A 14,859-nucleotide genomic window follows, 5' to 3' on the forward strand; every position below is an offset into this window, starting at 1 on the left:
GAGATGTAAGAAAGCTACATATTTTTGTTCTGCCAAGAAACAAGCAAACACAAATGTTAAGCAAGGGCAAAGACAACAATTTTTCATTAGACTTACTTGGTATTTCAACCAAAGGCGTAGAGTATGGGAGATTTGGAGAGGGATGTGTACTCAGGGACTCAGGTGGGCTTATTTAGACAGCGTTCCTGGAAGAAATATGAACTAAGAAGGATATTCTAGGAATTGCTGGAGGTTGAGGGGAACAGGCTTGGGAGTGAGAAACTCCCAGGGGCCTGGACTTAGAGTATATGCCTGACATTTCCCTGAGTTTTATTTCTGAGAACATTCCCAGATAGTTACAGTAGAGAAAGTGTCCTCTTTGGTTGGGATGGGGTAGGGGGAAATGACCTTTTCCTGTAGGCCCAAAATAACTGCCACGGCAGAAGCACATGCTGTAAGAGAACCTTCCAGAGTCTTGCTTGATCTAAACAGGAGGACCATTGCCAATCCCCAAACTCTTGCAGCTTTCCTGTCACTTCAGAGGTGATAGGGTGAGAAATGTTTACCATGGCCATGTCCTAGGAGCGTGAGCCCATTATTGAATAACTAAGACATTATCATGACTTCATAAGGTACCTCCTTTCCTCTCACACTTTACCACCAGCCAGCAGCTTTCCATAGAAGAACACTGGGTTAGAACAGGTAGAGCTATCAACCTCCAACTCAAGGAATTTCAAGAGACACCTAAAGTCAGCAGGGGATACAGAAATCAGAAACAAAAACATCAGAATAATTTGAAACCAGGTACATTTCCATCAAACATTAAGCACAGCATAACTGTATGGGCAAGGTAATCCAGCATGGGGAACAGGTTCCCAAAAGCCAGCTAAGCACCAAGGACAGGTCCTGATCTCACTGCTTAGAACCTTACAAAGAGACCACAATACACAACTGTCACACACATGCAGGCTCTTCAACTGTTGGTCCAGAGTTCATGAGCTCCCACAAGTTCAGGTTAGCTGTCTCTGTGTGTTCCTTTCCACCCCTTCCCCAAGTCATGACCCCTTGGCTGATACAATCTCTCTTCCCTTTCCTCAGAGACTCCTACATCAATGACTACTGTTTAATGCATCAAGGGTTCTAGTAGACACACACTATATGAGCACAGTTGTGTGACATCTTTAAAGAGAAAAAACCACAAAGAAATGAGAAAAATAGAAACAAAACGTAAATTTCAATTGAAATAAAGACATGGATGGTCTGTCAAGTAGACAGGAAAACACTGAAGAAAGGATGCGTGAGTTGGAAGTTCTATCAGTGTGGACTTTCCAAAGACCCCTTTATCACAACAGCCCTGGGGAGACTAGTACACAGAGACATATTTCAGTAAAGGCAGCACACAACAAGCTTATAGCCAACACCATTCTAAGTGCAGAAAACCTTAAAATATTTCCACCAAAATCAAGAAGACATGACTGTCCACTTTCCACACCTTTTCAATATAAAGCTCAAAGTCTTAGCTAAGCAATAACATATAAATAGACAAAGGGGATACAAATAGAAGAGGCAGAAGTCAAACTATACTTATTTTTAGACATGGCTCTACATGTAAAATATCCTAAACACTAACCCATAAAACTCCTACAGATGATTGACTTCAGCAATATGGCAGGATCTCTGCATTTGCTTCCACTAGAGTATAGAGTTATTGCATAGAGTATCTCTGATGACAATTAGAGTAGTCACCAATCTGATCACAGTAGATGGTCCATTCATGTATCCTCTCCATTATTGCTACGAGTCTCAGCTGGGGTCATTCTGCGGATTCTTGGAGGTTTCTCTGGCACCGGGTTTCTCCATAACCCTGAAATCCACCCACTCATCAAGACATCTCTTTCTTTACTCAAAGGAGCTGTTGTTACAGGTACTCCCTACCATATCTGGCTTTCCCTGGGTTCTAGGTATCCTGACTCAGCTCCTGAGGCTTTTAGTGTGTAACCCACTGAGCAATATTTCCAGTTGAATGACTTCAAAACTAAAGTTATTTTCACTGGATACTGCTTCAGTGTGGCCATGTTTACCAAGCTAGAGCAGTGACACTAATACCAGACCCTTGAGTGACAATGCTCAATGGCAAACATGGAAACTGGGTTACTTTCACTATGGTATCTCAGAAGAAAACACATGCATCCTGCAGCTCGGGGTTAGCAAGGGCCCAGCAGGCTATGTCTTCCTTTGAAGATACTTGAAGGTAGCCACACATGCCCTTAACTTGAAGTAAAGGCAGGCAGTGCAGACTAAAGAGGAATTCATAGGTTCACTTGTTACAAATTACAATAGGGTAGTACCATGAGTCACCACGCCTTAAAGACATGACTCCATTGTTTAAAGATCCGTATGGCTATTAATAACACTAGCCTGTGTTCATGGAGTTTTCCCATAGTTCCCCAAGGCAATTCCTTCCTGTCTTTTTCATTGGACAATAAATCATCTTCTTGGTCAGTAGTCTCTGGTCAGTGTTCCTGTCCCCCACAAACAGACTGAGCCACCATGCAGAGACAATCAGTGACGGATGACCTTTATTACCAGGTGCTCTGATCATTACCTGCAATGAGTGCTGGATATGTTATTACCAATCCCATGCTTTCATGGGCCTTAACAATATCACTTCCTCTTGTCAGATGATGATCCCATGGCTCAGAGTTGGGCAAAATCTGCCCAAGAGCTCTCAGTTATTCTGAGCAGGGCTCTTGTACCGTTTGCTTTCCTAGGGGTGCCCTGCTAGGCTGGGAAATCCAAGTGGGAAATTCACACCGGTCCTGGTGCCTTAAGCTCTTTATCTCTCATCTGCAGGCACACACAGTGGCTACTGTGGTATAAAGTAGTTCAAACAGATTGGAGGGACTGTTGCTGCAAACGTAAGCAAGGTTCTCATGGGAAGTCTCTCACACGTGTTGTCTTTGTGGCTGGCAGGTTAGTGCTCACATGTATTCCTGTGCTCGTATTTTAGTTTCCCATGGGACTCAGACTGAAGCCCCTCTAACACTGCAGTGTCTTGAGAAATAGTCACTGGACAAGCCCTCAGAAACTGTTTTTGTTCATGGACTGTGAGGAGCAAAGCTCAGCAGTGAGCAAGGCTTTGCCTTGGGGAGATTAATGAGCCTGCTTATGTTAGCACACAACTCATTGGAAATGGAGGCATCATAGGGCTGGGACTGGAGCTGAGAAGGGGACACTGGTGGGTGCTTATCTTGCATGTTGGTTTTAAGTTTGTGTCAATTTGTGACTTCATCTGCTCACAGCTGAGGGCACATAAACACCCACAGCTACTAGAAACAACTTGGAGTTACCTAACACAAATTAAACCTCCATTATTGGAAAGGACAGTTCATGTAGTTCTTAATTGTGTTCCATTAGTGTCGAATTTTAGTTTTCAGAAAATTAATTCTATTCAATTTGATGTTCAAGATAAAGAAGTAGGAAAAAACTTGAACCACTTACCATGTATATTTCCCCCAAAGGACATGGCCAAACCCACATACCTGTCCTGTTATCTAGCTTCCTATTCTTTCTCTTGTTTCTTCCATGAGTGATGGATGAGGAAGATGATGAATAGAGAACAGGAAATTCAGCTGGTAAGACTTTGCTGAATAGTGGGAAAGATGGAGGAGAAGGAAGGAGCTAGAACAGGGGCCAGCTTCCTGTAAGACAGAGGTCACTCTTCAAGAAGCCAGATCCCACAGTCTAAAGAGATCAGGCCATTCCTTGCTCCATTCTCTCTAGGACAGAGTAAGAAGCATCCTTTCTGTGACATCATCCTGTGCTGTGACATCATCCTGTTCTGTGACATCATCCTGTACTGTGATCCAACAGTTCTCAATTTATGACATCTGACTTTTCCATGCTCTTTATCATTTACTGTATGTTGTATTAATCAGGTGACAGGAACTTTCCACTAGTGGAATGTACAAAATTTGACACTCCCTTCATTTTGGGTCTTTGTTCAGGGGAATTTGCTCTGGAGATTCACTCTGAAGAGATTCCCTCTGTCCCTCACAGTTTTTTTTTCTCTCTCTCTCCTCTCTCCCCCTTCTCTTTCCCCCCACCAATCTGTCACGTCCACTCTAATGAAGCTTCTCTCCGGGTTGTAAAGGGGTGTTCCTGCAGTTTAAGGCTCCATTGTGTTTTTAAGTCTCAGTACGTTGTACTATTTCTAATGTTCTCTCTCTCAACTGGAGGCTTGATCATGGCCCTTCTCCCTTCTCCCAGTAAAAGGCTTCTTTTGGAGGGAATTGTGGTCAGAAGCCTTTCTGGACCAACTGCTACTGGCTTTAATTGTTATTTCTTTTACTCTATTTAACCTAAGAGGAGGAGAGAAGGAGGGGACATGGAAGGAGAGAAAGGAGGGCACCTGAGAAACAGACAAAAAGAAAGAGAGAACTGGGAAGTGAGAGAGGATGAGAGGGATGAGGAGAGAGGTGGGGGGATAGAAGAGGAGAGAAAAGCTGAATTTTAGGAGGAAAATCTCAAAACCACAGTGTAGCACCAAATACCATTTATAAATAGCATATGCAATACCTAGGTAAGTTTAAAGGATAAAACAGGCTAGGGATGTAGCTCAGTTGGCTTTGGGGAACAAAATATGGCAAATGCCTGTAACTTCAGCAAATCTGAGGCCGGCCTGGGCTACAAGAGACTGCTCTCAAACACAAATAACAAAAAATCAAATGAAAGAACAAAACCCCACTGCTTTTGAAACAACTGTGTGGCTCTAGTATGTATAGCACACACAGCATCTTGCATGTTCGATTCTGACTGCTGAACTTATTAAACTCTGGGGTAAGAACATAACTAGATTCTGAAGAAACATTTAACCTCTAATACATTCCCAGTGTGTTAGCTACTATATTAAAAACTTAATATGCAGTATTTATTTAATGTCTTTTTTGTGATCTTGTCTAACATACATTTATTTTTTACAGAAGAGTGAGCTTTTTGTACCATGTGTAAATGATTTGGGCATAAAAATTCTTTACCTGTCCATAGAAAAAGTTACAACAGATCCTTGGGTAAAAACCAGAAATTTGGAATATGTTCTTTGGAAATATCAAATTACGAAGTTATTTCCCCTGTCTATGTTTAAGGGTATTGTGGCAACATACAGAGTTCATTAAGAATTTTGGAGGTTATATTTTAAGCATAATTAATGTTTAATTAAATTAGTCTCACAGTTGTAGTATACTTTACTAGACAAAAATAATCTTTTCTAAAATTTATTTTAGGTTTTAAAACATGTAGCTGACTATCTGGGATGAACTCAGCCATCAGAAGTGGCTTTGGAGACTCAGGGCAGAACCACAAATGACCATGGAACTCAACCTTCTAGCTCCCAGTTTAGAGTCAGCATGGCTGAAAATGGAAATCCTATCACAGCTGGTGAGCCCCTCTAAACACAAGAGCCAGGGGGTCAAAGTCTTAAGTTACATCTACGTTGGAGGAAGAGGGCATCTAGCACATAAAAATGAAGCAGGCTTGATAACTGGAGACAGAATGTAAACCCTGGGCAACACTGACTCTATCTTACTACTCAGGTCGAAGGCGAAATTTAAACTCACCATCTGATGACTTTCCAGAGGTTCCATGGGTCGTTCATCTGTACGTACCGGTAGAAGGTGCATCTTATGTCAGGGAGAACAAGAACGTTCAACCTACATTGTTGAATTAAATGTTTTCACGCAACTAAGAAATGCGAGAGGATACTGAGGGGCTGTAGATGACAGATTGGCTTAAGGTTAGCAAGTAAGTGTATCACTTAGGAACTGGCTGGGCTGCCACATCCAAGTCCACGTAAACAAATGTTTTTTTCTGATACGGATTTAGCAGTGGCTTATGAGAAAATTCTTTCCTGAGAATGCCCAGGAGAGTCCAGTGAGGCATCTCTGTTTACTGACTGCTAGGGAGGGGCAGGGATGGGGACCAGAGGCCTTTGTGCTCATTATTTTCTTTGCTCTGATGAAAGCCCTTTTAAGGAGAGAAGGCTGTATGTTGACCTATGGTTCGAGAGGCTACAGCCCATCACGCTTGAAAGGCATTGGTAGCAGGTGCCGAGGTGGCTGGTTCCATTACTCCTGCAGCCAGGATCAAAGAGGGAGATGGCACTAGTGCTCAGCTGGCTTAACTATTTCTCCATCTTATTTAGTACAAGAACCCCAAACAGGGGACCACATTCAGGATGTCTCATCCCTGCTCAGTCAAATCTCTCTTGAAGCACCATCCCAAGTGATGCTAAATCCACTTAAGTGGACAATCAAGATTAACCATGACAGACACGCTAGCCTACCAAGGCAGCCTGAGTCTTAGGCTATCCTCCCACATCTAAAAGATTTCCATGCCAAAGATGGGAGGCAGCTTCAAAGAGATGATACAAAACATCCAAAATCAATTAAGTATTAGCATTTTTCTATAACATAGCAACATATCACTGCAAAATGTTGGGATTAGGACTACAATCATTTGTTCTGTTCCAAGGTCTGTGATTAGGGCCTGGGCTTAGCTAGGTAATCCTACTGTTAGTCCTGCTCTATGAGGTCACACACAGGAGGTCATCCATTAGGTGCCATAGTCCTGCTTCCTCCAGCAGGCTAAGAGGGGCTTACTCACAAGGTACCCTCAGGTTTCCCAGAATGCAATGAAGGGAAAGCCCCCATGAATGCTCAAATGCATGAAGCTTCTCCTTGTCATAGCACAGATGGCTTAGCAAAGAGCAGAGACAGGAAGACAGACTCTCCCTGCTGACTGGACATGTCCAAGAGTGGTGTATGAAGAAGGGTGTCAGGATCCAGACAATTTTATTTTACTTTTAACCTCTGAGTAACAGAAAAGATTCTTTATTTCTATGCTGCTTTTATGTCTCCTACAATGTTCACAATAGTAGTTTTTTTAAAGAGAAAGTGTTTAGATGCACAGAGTAAGAAATACCTTGTGTTGACTTGGTATTTTCATCAGTGTTGGGGAAGGAGCATGGCTGGCTGAAATGCCCTAGAACATGCATGGGAGGTAGTGCTGTTGGCAGGTCTCATCTGCTCCTCAGAACATTAATTGCTTTGTGGTTTAAAGGGCTTTTGTTTATACATTTTGCCTAGCACAGTCTCCTTGGAAGACTGTAGTAGCAAAGCATTAATTGTGATCAATAATATTTTTAATGACTTATTTTATTTTCATTTGATGTCACTGGTGTATTGCCTTTATGTTTATATGTATACCACATGTGTGCCAGGTACTGGTGGAAACCAGAAGACGGCATCAGATTTTCTGGAAGTAGAGTTACAAATAGTTGTAAGTCTCCATGTGGGTGCAGGGAATTGATTCCAGGTTCCCTGGAAGAGCAGCTAGAGCTCTTAAGCATTGAGCCATCTCTCTGACTCCATCAATAATGGTTTTGAATGTTTATGGTCATCTTTAGTCATATTTTATTCTTTCTTTTTTGCTTCCTTCTTCCCCCACTTATGTCCATTTGCTCCTGGATCCAGTGTGACACTCTCCCCTGCCCAGTCTCCCATTCCCTTAGAAGCATAGCACTTGGGCTTAGAAGATGGCTCAGCAGATACATGCTGTCAAGCAAGCAGTAGGAACCGAGTTCAGATCCCAGCACCCACATAAATGCTGGGCATGGTAGCTCATGTCTGTGAGCCCGGAAGTCCCTTTTGTTTACATAAATACAAAACACTGCTGTGCCAACCTTGCACCGAATCATGTCCACTGCTGGTGAGTTTTGGTTCCTCTGTGATCGCACCTACGTTGGAGTAGTCAAGCATACGCTGTTCTGCTGTGCATTCTCCTTTCGGTTTTCCTTCACCTGGAGGTTTTAAAAGCTCACTTTGGCAGCATGTTTTGGATATAGTCTATTCTTTTGCAAGGATCAATTGGTGTAACCTGTTACAGATTTTGTAATCCCTGATCCCCCTCCCAGTGTGAGTGTTTGTGTGTGTGTGTGTGTGAGAGAGAGAGAGACAGAGACAGAGACAGAGAGACACAGAGACACACACGAGAGACAGAGAGACAGAAGAGAAAGAGAGTCCTTTTGTCACTTTTCATGTTCTATTTTGTGGAGTCTCTTACTGAATCTCACTGAATCTGGATCTTTCCTCAGCCAGGCTGGCTGACCAGTGAGCTTCAGGGATTTGCCTGTATCCACATGTGCACATGTACCCCTCCCCAGCACAGGTGTCATAGGCACACGATACCATATGCTGCTTTTATGTGGGTTCTCTGGATCTTGACTCATTGGAGCTCTATTCCCTATGTTTTATGTAAGCTTGGCTCTACTGATTAAATCAAGCAATAGAGGACAATAGAAAAATCAAGGAAGAGTTCCCTATTTTTAATATAAAGTAAATGCTCTGCATTTGGAGGCTTTTGCATGGGACAGATTTTTTTATCCTGCTAATTCGAAGTCTATTGTCACTAGATCAGGCACCCTTCCTTTACATATAGCCGTTTTCTCTAGCCTTGGGGCAAAGCCAGAGTATGTGGTATCCATTCTAGACATACGTTTAGAGCAATTGGATCTATTCCTGCAAACCCAAAGGGAATTTGTTAATGGCAAACCTGGCATGACCTACCCCTGATTGCCCTCGGCTTCTGTATCTCTTTGACTAAGTCAGTTCCTACAATGGGGTGTTTGTTAGCTTTTTCCTTGCACCCTCCCTGCAATGAGACTCTATTCTGGTTTCCTGCTGTGTTCTCCAGCCCACAGCCACCTACTTTGCTAATTGTCTAGCTGGAGACTTTAAAAATTTTCCATAAGTGTCATCATAAAGAAATTTCCTTGTAAGCATCCAGTGTGCCCATTCTTTATTAATATAATGGCATTAAAGTGTTAGTGACACTCTTTAGTTTAACTGCGGGGGAGACTGAATAATGTTACTTATTTACAGAACAAATTAAGTAAATATTAACCTAGCTAAAATTATAGACATCATGACTAATGCTACAGGAATGTATGTAAAATAGTCTGAAATCAAAGATTAGATGTAACTTCTAAATTTGAAGTAAATTGCTGACAGTTTGTGGCCTCTTAATTTTTATTCATTGCCCTTGGAGACTGGGAAACTTAGGCTATATCTTTTGTTTGGAAAAGCCATGAACTCAAGAGAGACTTCATTATTAAATTCATTGGGTTTCTTAGCTTACTAATTTGGAAAGAATCATGTTGGACAACTGCTTTGCAACAGCAGAACACGGTGTATTGAAATGTTGCATTGTTCTGCAATAACTCTCTTGATGCTAAGAAGAAATTATTTTTGCTTAGATGTATGTTAGCTCCTTTATGTCCCTCACCTTTAGACTTACCCCAAACCATACAATTTAAGTAGTGTAAATACTGTATTAAAATTTAGGACAATAGTCTGTTTTCCTAGCTCTGAGGTAAGAAGATTCCCAGACTGAAGAATGAGACCTTTCCTCAAAGGGGGGAAAAGGAAAAAAGAAAAAAAGAAGAAAATAAGGGAGGAAGGAAGGGAGTGAGGGAGGGAGGAAAAAAGGAAGGAAGAGACCAGGAGAGAAAAAGAAATCTTGGGAAATTGAGATTGAGAGACTAAACACTTTATTCTGAATTAACACCAAAAGTTATTAACTAGTATTTTTAAAAACCCACTATGTAATTAAATGGTCATATTTTATAGTTATTCTCTTAGTTGTATCCTCTCCCTTTCTTACCGTTTGTATAAATGCAAACAAGCCACGAAACATTGTTAACACAAAATTGGGGGCAAGCAGTGGAGGAGTCAGACTTTTTCCCAGCAGGGTTGGGGTTGGGTTCAATGTGTGTGGTATGCAAAGGCCACAGACAGAACCCAGATGGGTCTTTTCCTCTGCTGAGGTGGGGGAGTGACTCCATGGGTCTCCTGGAAGGGAGGGTGTAAGAGTGTAAGATGTGATGGCATCCCTTGGCATTTTGGGTAGGTTCAGGAGACAAAGGAGCCAGGTGGTCTTTGGTATTGGGAGAGCTGAAGAAGGGAGCTGGAGCATGGCTGAGACCTCTTGCAGAGTTGCAGATGGGCAGTTGGGGAGCCGAGGGCACAGGGTTGATAGCAGGACACGGAGCTGAGCCCTTGAGTGTGCTGCAGAAAGAGGAGACCCAGTGTGTACCAGAGTACTGGTGGGAAGTAGAGCTGGAGCTTGAAGCAAAGTGCTGTGAATGGAGTGCACAAGGGAGTTTGCTGGTGGGCCGAAGGGATGGGGGAAGGGCAATCGGGAGGAAGGCCCTGATAGTGTGCAGGAAAAGCCTCTTTAGAGGGAACTGGAGATGAAGGGGTATGGTGGGGGGTGGGGAGACGGCCAGCAGGGGCAGAGTCAGCAGATGGTTCTCTTGATGAGTGGGATCTTCTGACTGACTTTGGGATGTGACACAGGATTGATGGGGTAGAGAGGAACCTCTGGCCATTTGCCACTTCCATTGTATGCATAATTGATATACATGGAGTGGAAAGGAATAAAACATGCCGTGGTGTGCCTAATACACACAGTAGGTGCTTAGTTCAACTGCTGAACCAATATTTAGAAGGAAAAACATGTGCTATGTGGTGATACCATTTTAGACGGGATGATGCTCCACAAGAATAGTGATGTTCTATGATTTTTAAGAAGTATTTATTTTTACACATATGAATACCTATATGTTTGTTCATGTGTGGTGCCCACAGAGGCCAGAAGGGGGCATCAGATCCCCTGAAAATGGAGTTGCAGAGGGTTGAGTGCCACCATGTATGTGCTCAGAATCAAACTTGGGTCCTTTGCAAGAATATCAAGAGCTCTAGACCTCCAAGTCGTCTTTCCAGCCTCCATTTTTAAGTTTTATTTATCTATTTTTTTGTTTTTTTGAGACAGGGTTTCTCTGTGGCTTTGGAGGGTGTCCTGGAACTAGCTCTTGTAGACCAGGCTGGTCTCAAACTCACAGAGATCTGCTTGCTTCTGCCTCCCGAGTATTGGGATTAAAGGCATGTATCACTGTGATGTTTTATATTTGAGCAAAGTTGAAGTTGGCGAGTAAACTAATTCTCCATAGTTCTCATTTCTGTATCATTAGTGGAGAAAGGGGAACATTCTTCCATTGCTGGTAGGAATGCAAACTTGTACAACTACTTTGAAAATCAATAGGGTGGTTTCTCAGAAAATGGGAATCAATCTACCTCAGGACCCAGCAGTTCCACTCTTCGGCATATACTGAAAGGATGCACATCCATACCACAAGGGCATCAGTCCAACTATGTTCATAGCAGCATTATTTGTAATAGTCAGAATCTGGAAGCAACCTACATGCCCCTCAACCGAAGAATGGATAAAGAAAATGTGGTGCATTTACACAATGGAATACTACTCAGTGGGGGGAAAAACAATGACATCTTGAAATTCGCAGGCAAATGGATGGGACTAGAAGAAACCATCCTGAGAGAGGTAACCCAGACATAGAAAGACAAACATGGTATGTACTCATTCATAAGTGGATATTAGATACAGAGCAAAGGATAACCAGACTACAATCCACAACATCTCCTGAGGCGAGAGGGAGGTAGGAGAAAGAGGAGAAAGAGGAGGATAGAGGGGGAGAGTAGAGGAGAACATGAGGGATCAGAAAGGTCAAGTTGAGGGAAGAACAGAGGAGAGCAAGGAAAGAGATTCCTAAATTGAGGGGGCTTAATGAGAAACCTGGCCCTATGGAAATCTCCAGGAATTCTCAAGGATGACCCCCAACTAAGAATCTAAGCAACAGATGGAATAGGGGCTTTGTGGGGGCAGGGGAGGAGGGGGAGGGAGAAGGAACTTGGATTAACATGTAAAATAGGCTTGTTTCTAATTTAAATTTTAAAAAAAGAAAAAAAAAGAGTTGTTGTGGTCATGGTGTGTCTTCATAGCAATGGAAACTTTGCTCAGACAATGTCATATTACCTTATCTGATTTGTCTTTTCTGCAACCCCATACTGTCATTATCCTGATTTCACAGATTAAGATAGAAATGTCAGAAGATTGAGTTGGGGGAAGAATAGAGAAGGAGAGCAAGAAAAGAGATACCTTAATAGAGGGAACCATTATAGGTTTAAAGAGAAATCTGGCACTAGGGAAATGTCCAGAGATTCACAATGTTGACCCCAACTAACAGTCTAAGCAATACCTTAAATGCCCTTCCTCTATAATGAAATTGATGACTACCTCAAAGGCCGTCATAGAGCCTTCATTCTGTAGCTGATGGAAGCAGAAGCAAAGATTCACAGCTAAGAACTGAGCCAAAGGGAGGAGTGATGAGCAAAGGGGTCAATAACACACTGGGGAAACCCACAGAAACAGCTGACCTGAGCAAGTAGGAGCTCATGGACTCCAGACTGACATCTGGGGAATCTGCATAAGACTGAACAAGGCCCCCTGACCATGGGTGTCAGTTAGAGGCTTGGGCAGTCTATGGAGCCCCTGGCAGAAAAGCTAGTATGTATCCCTAGTACACGAATGGGCTTTGGGAGTCCATACTCTCTCAACCTAGATACATGGGGGAAGGCCTAGGTCCTGCCCCAAATAATGTGACAAAGTTTGATGATCCCCCATGGGAGGACTCACCCTCCCTGAGGAGTGGATGAGGGTGGGATAGAAAATGGGGGGGTGAATGGGACAGGAGGGAGAGGGAACTTGGATTGGTATGTAAAATAAGATCATTTTTAATTTAAATAAAAATTGATGTAAAACAACAACAAAACATGAAACTATGTCATCCAGGAGGGCTGCCAAATGGCCCAATAATAGAACTGTCCTTGTAAACTTTTTACATCACAATGGACTTTACAGACACAATTTTATGATAGAATTTGTATATTAGTGGGTCATACCTCAAGAAAAGTCACATGGACAGAACCAATCCTGACAGTTCATTAGTCATGACTGGGACTCTGGCACAGCACACATGTGGCACCAGTTTCCACAGCAATAGGCAAAGGTGACACCTGGTCCAGGCCAGGCTCCCTGATCCTGCCTGGAATGGCTTTGACATGACATAGTGGCTCAATCTGAAGATTGCCTTAAGGATCTGACTGAGTGTCTCCACCATGATGAGTGTGGCCTCAGCTGTGATGAGTGTGACCTCAACTGTGACACTCAGCAGTTGACTCTGTCCCAAGTATTTTATAAAGAAAATGTGACCTCACAAAGTCGCGGTGTTTATCAGACACCTCAGAGGAGTGTGACTTTTATAGGCAAATACTTTAAACCTCCACACGGGAGAAAACAGGGCAGAGCAGTTTATATGCTGCGCACCGAGTCTGAGCTACGCTGGTGCCACCCCACCCCCCTGTCCTAATTCCTGGCTCCAGACCTGTCATTCTTGTAGTGAGCATTTTCTTAAAGTTGGTCTACAAAATGCAGTGGTCCCTAGGAAAAAGTGGGGCACATCAAATGCAGGAGTGCTCTGAATTCGCCTTGAGGTTCAGGGCTGATGATGTAAATTGCCTTGGTAGGACCACCTAAGGGGAGCTTTCTTCGGAGACTCTATTTTTAGCACAGAGCCTGGGAGAAACAAAGAGCAGCAGAAAGTGTGCTCTTGCTTGACAAATGACAGAAGGCAAACACCCTGGAGTGGGCTTTTACCCCCTGCCTTCAACCCCACACTTAAGGGGATTAAGGTAGAGGCTGGATATTAAGGCAGATTCCAGGAGAAGGCTGTATAGTATCAATTTCTGACATGCTTGAGAGCCCAGTGCTTCTTAATTCCAGTTCAGATTGCTCTATTGTAAGGGGCTGGGAGAGAGCAGGGAATTTAGACAAAGCAAGCTCCTCTAAGCACAGTACATCAATCCAGTGACATTTATCTGCACAGCAGCTACCCATTTTGGTGCCTTAGCTCTGTCCCTCATCAGTAGGCAGAGGGCCATTAAGCACCTTAACCCTTCCCATTAAGGCCTCTTTCTGCCTTCTCTTGCCCTTGAAGAAATGGCAAACAAAGCTATAAAGTAAAATTAACAAAACAAAACCAGGATACCATTTCTTGTCTGGACTATGAAAATCTACTCACAAGCATCTTTTTTTCATTCTTCCTGTCCTGCCTAGTCTTCTGAAAATTGCCATAGGGGTATTTCCAAAACAAACTGATCCTGGATCCATTGCAAGTCTCCAACCTCCTCAAAGAAAGACTGACCCCTGTTTTTAGCTTTGAACCCGTGCTTGACTCATATTTGACTAATTAGGTAGAACTAAGGATTGTGATTCATTAATGTCCCTGCCAACACTTCTTCCAGGGTCCAGGTGGAAGTTGGTATGTAAATCCCCCACCAAGCTCCCCTTGAATTCCACAGCCCTTATGACCTCACAGTTCTGTTCTTCAAGTGTGTCCATTGGGGGTGAGGATGTCAATGCCCAACAAGGCTTAAGTAGCTGAGCTTTGCCTGTAGGTTCCCCTTATGTCTGTGATGTTCTACTAGCCAACCTACTTGTCAAAGACATCCTTTGAAATCTCTGATATCAGACACCTGTGACCAACAAGATGGCCATTTCGTCCACTGCTGTTCACTGTGAGCCTACTTTTCTGCCTCTAGAAACTTTGAAAGACATGTATATGACACATTGGGATCTATGGAATAGAAATGTCAGATGATATCAAATATATGAAGATGTGAGGCAGATTTGCTACTTAAAAAAATCCAACTTCTTCCTGGAAATTCAGATAGACAGCATTTCTTATCTTTCTTGTGGTCCGTCATGGTTTTAAGACTGATCCCTGTCTTCTTAACTTTTCTTCTGTTGTGGAGAGACACTATGATCAAGGCAGCATATAAAGGAGTTTATATGTTATAAATACAGCATTTAATTGGGGCTTGCTTACAGTTTCAGAGGGATGAGTTCAGG

Source organism: Mesocricetus auratus, unplaced genomic scaffold (genome assembly GCF_017639785.1).
Source record: "Mesocricetus auratus isolate SY011 unplaced genomic scaffold, BCM_Maur_2.0 Super-Scaffold_100691, whole genome shotgun sequence".
NCBI lineage: Eukaryota > Metazoa > Chordata > Mammalia > Rodentia > Cricetidae > Mesocricetus > Mesocricetus auratus.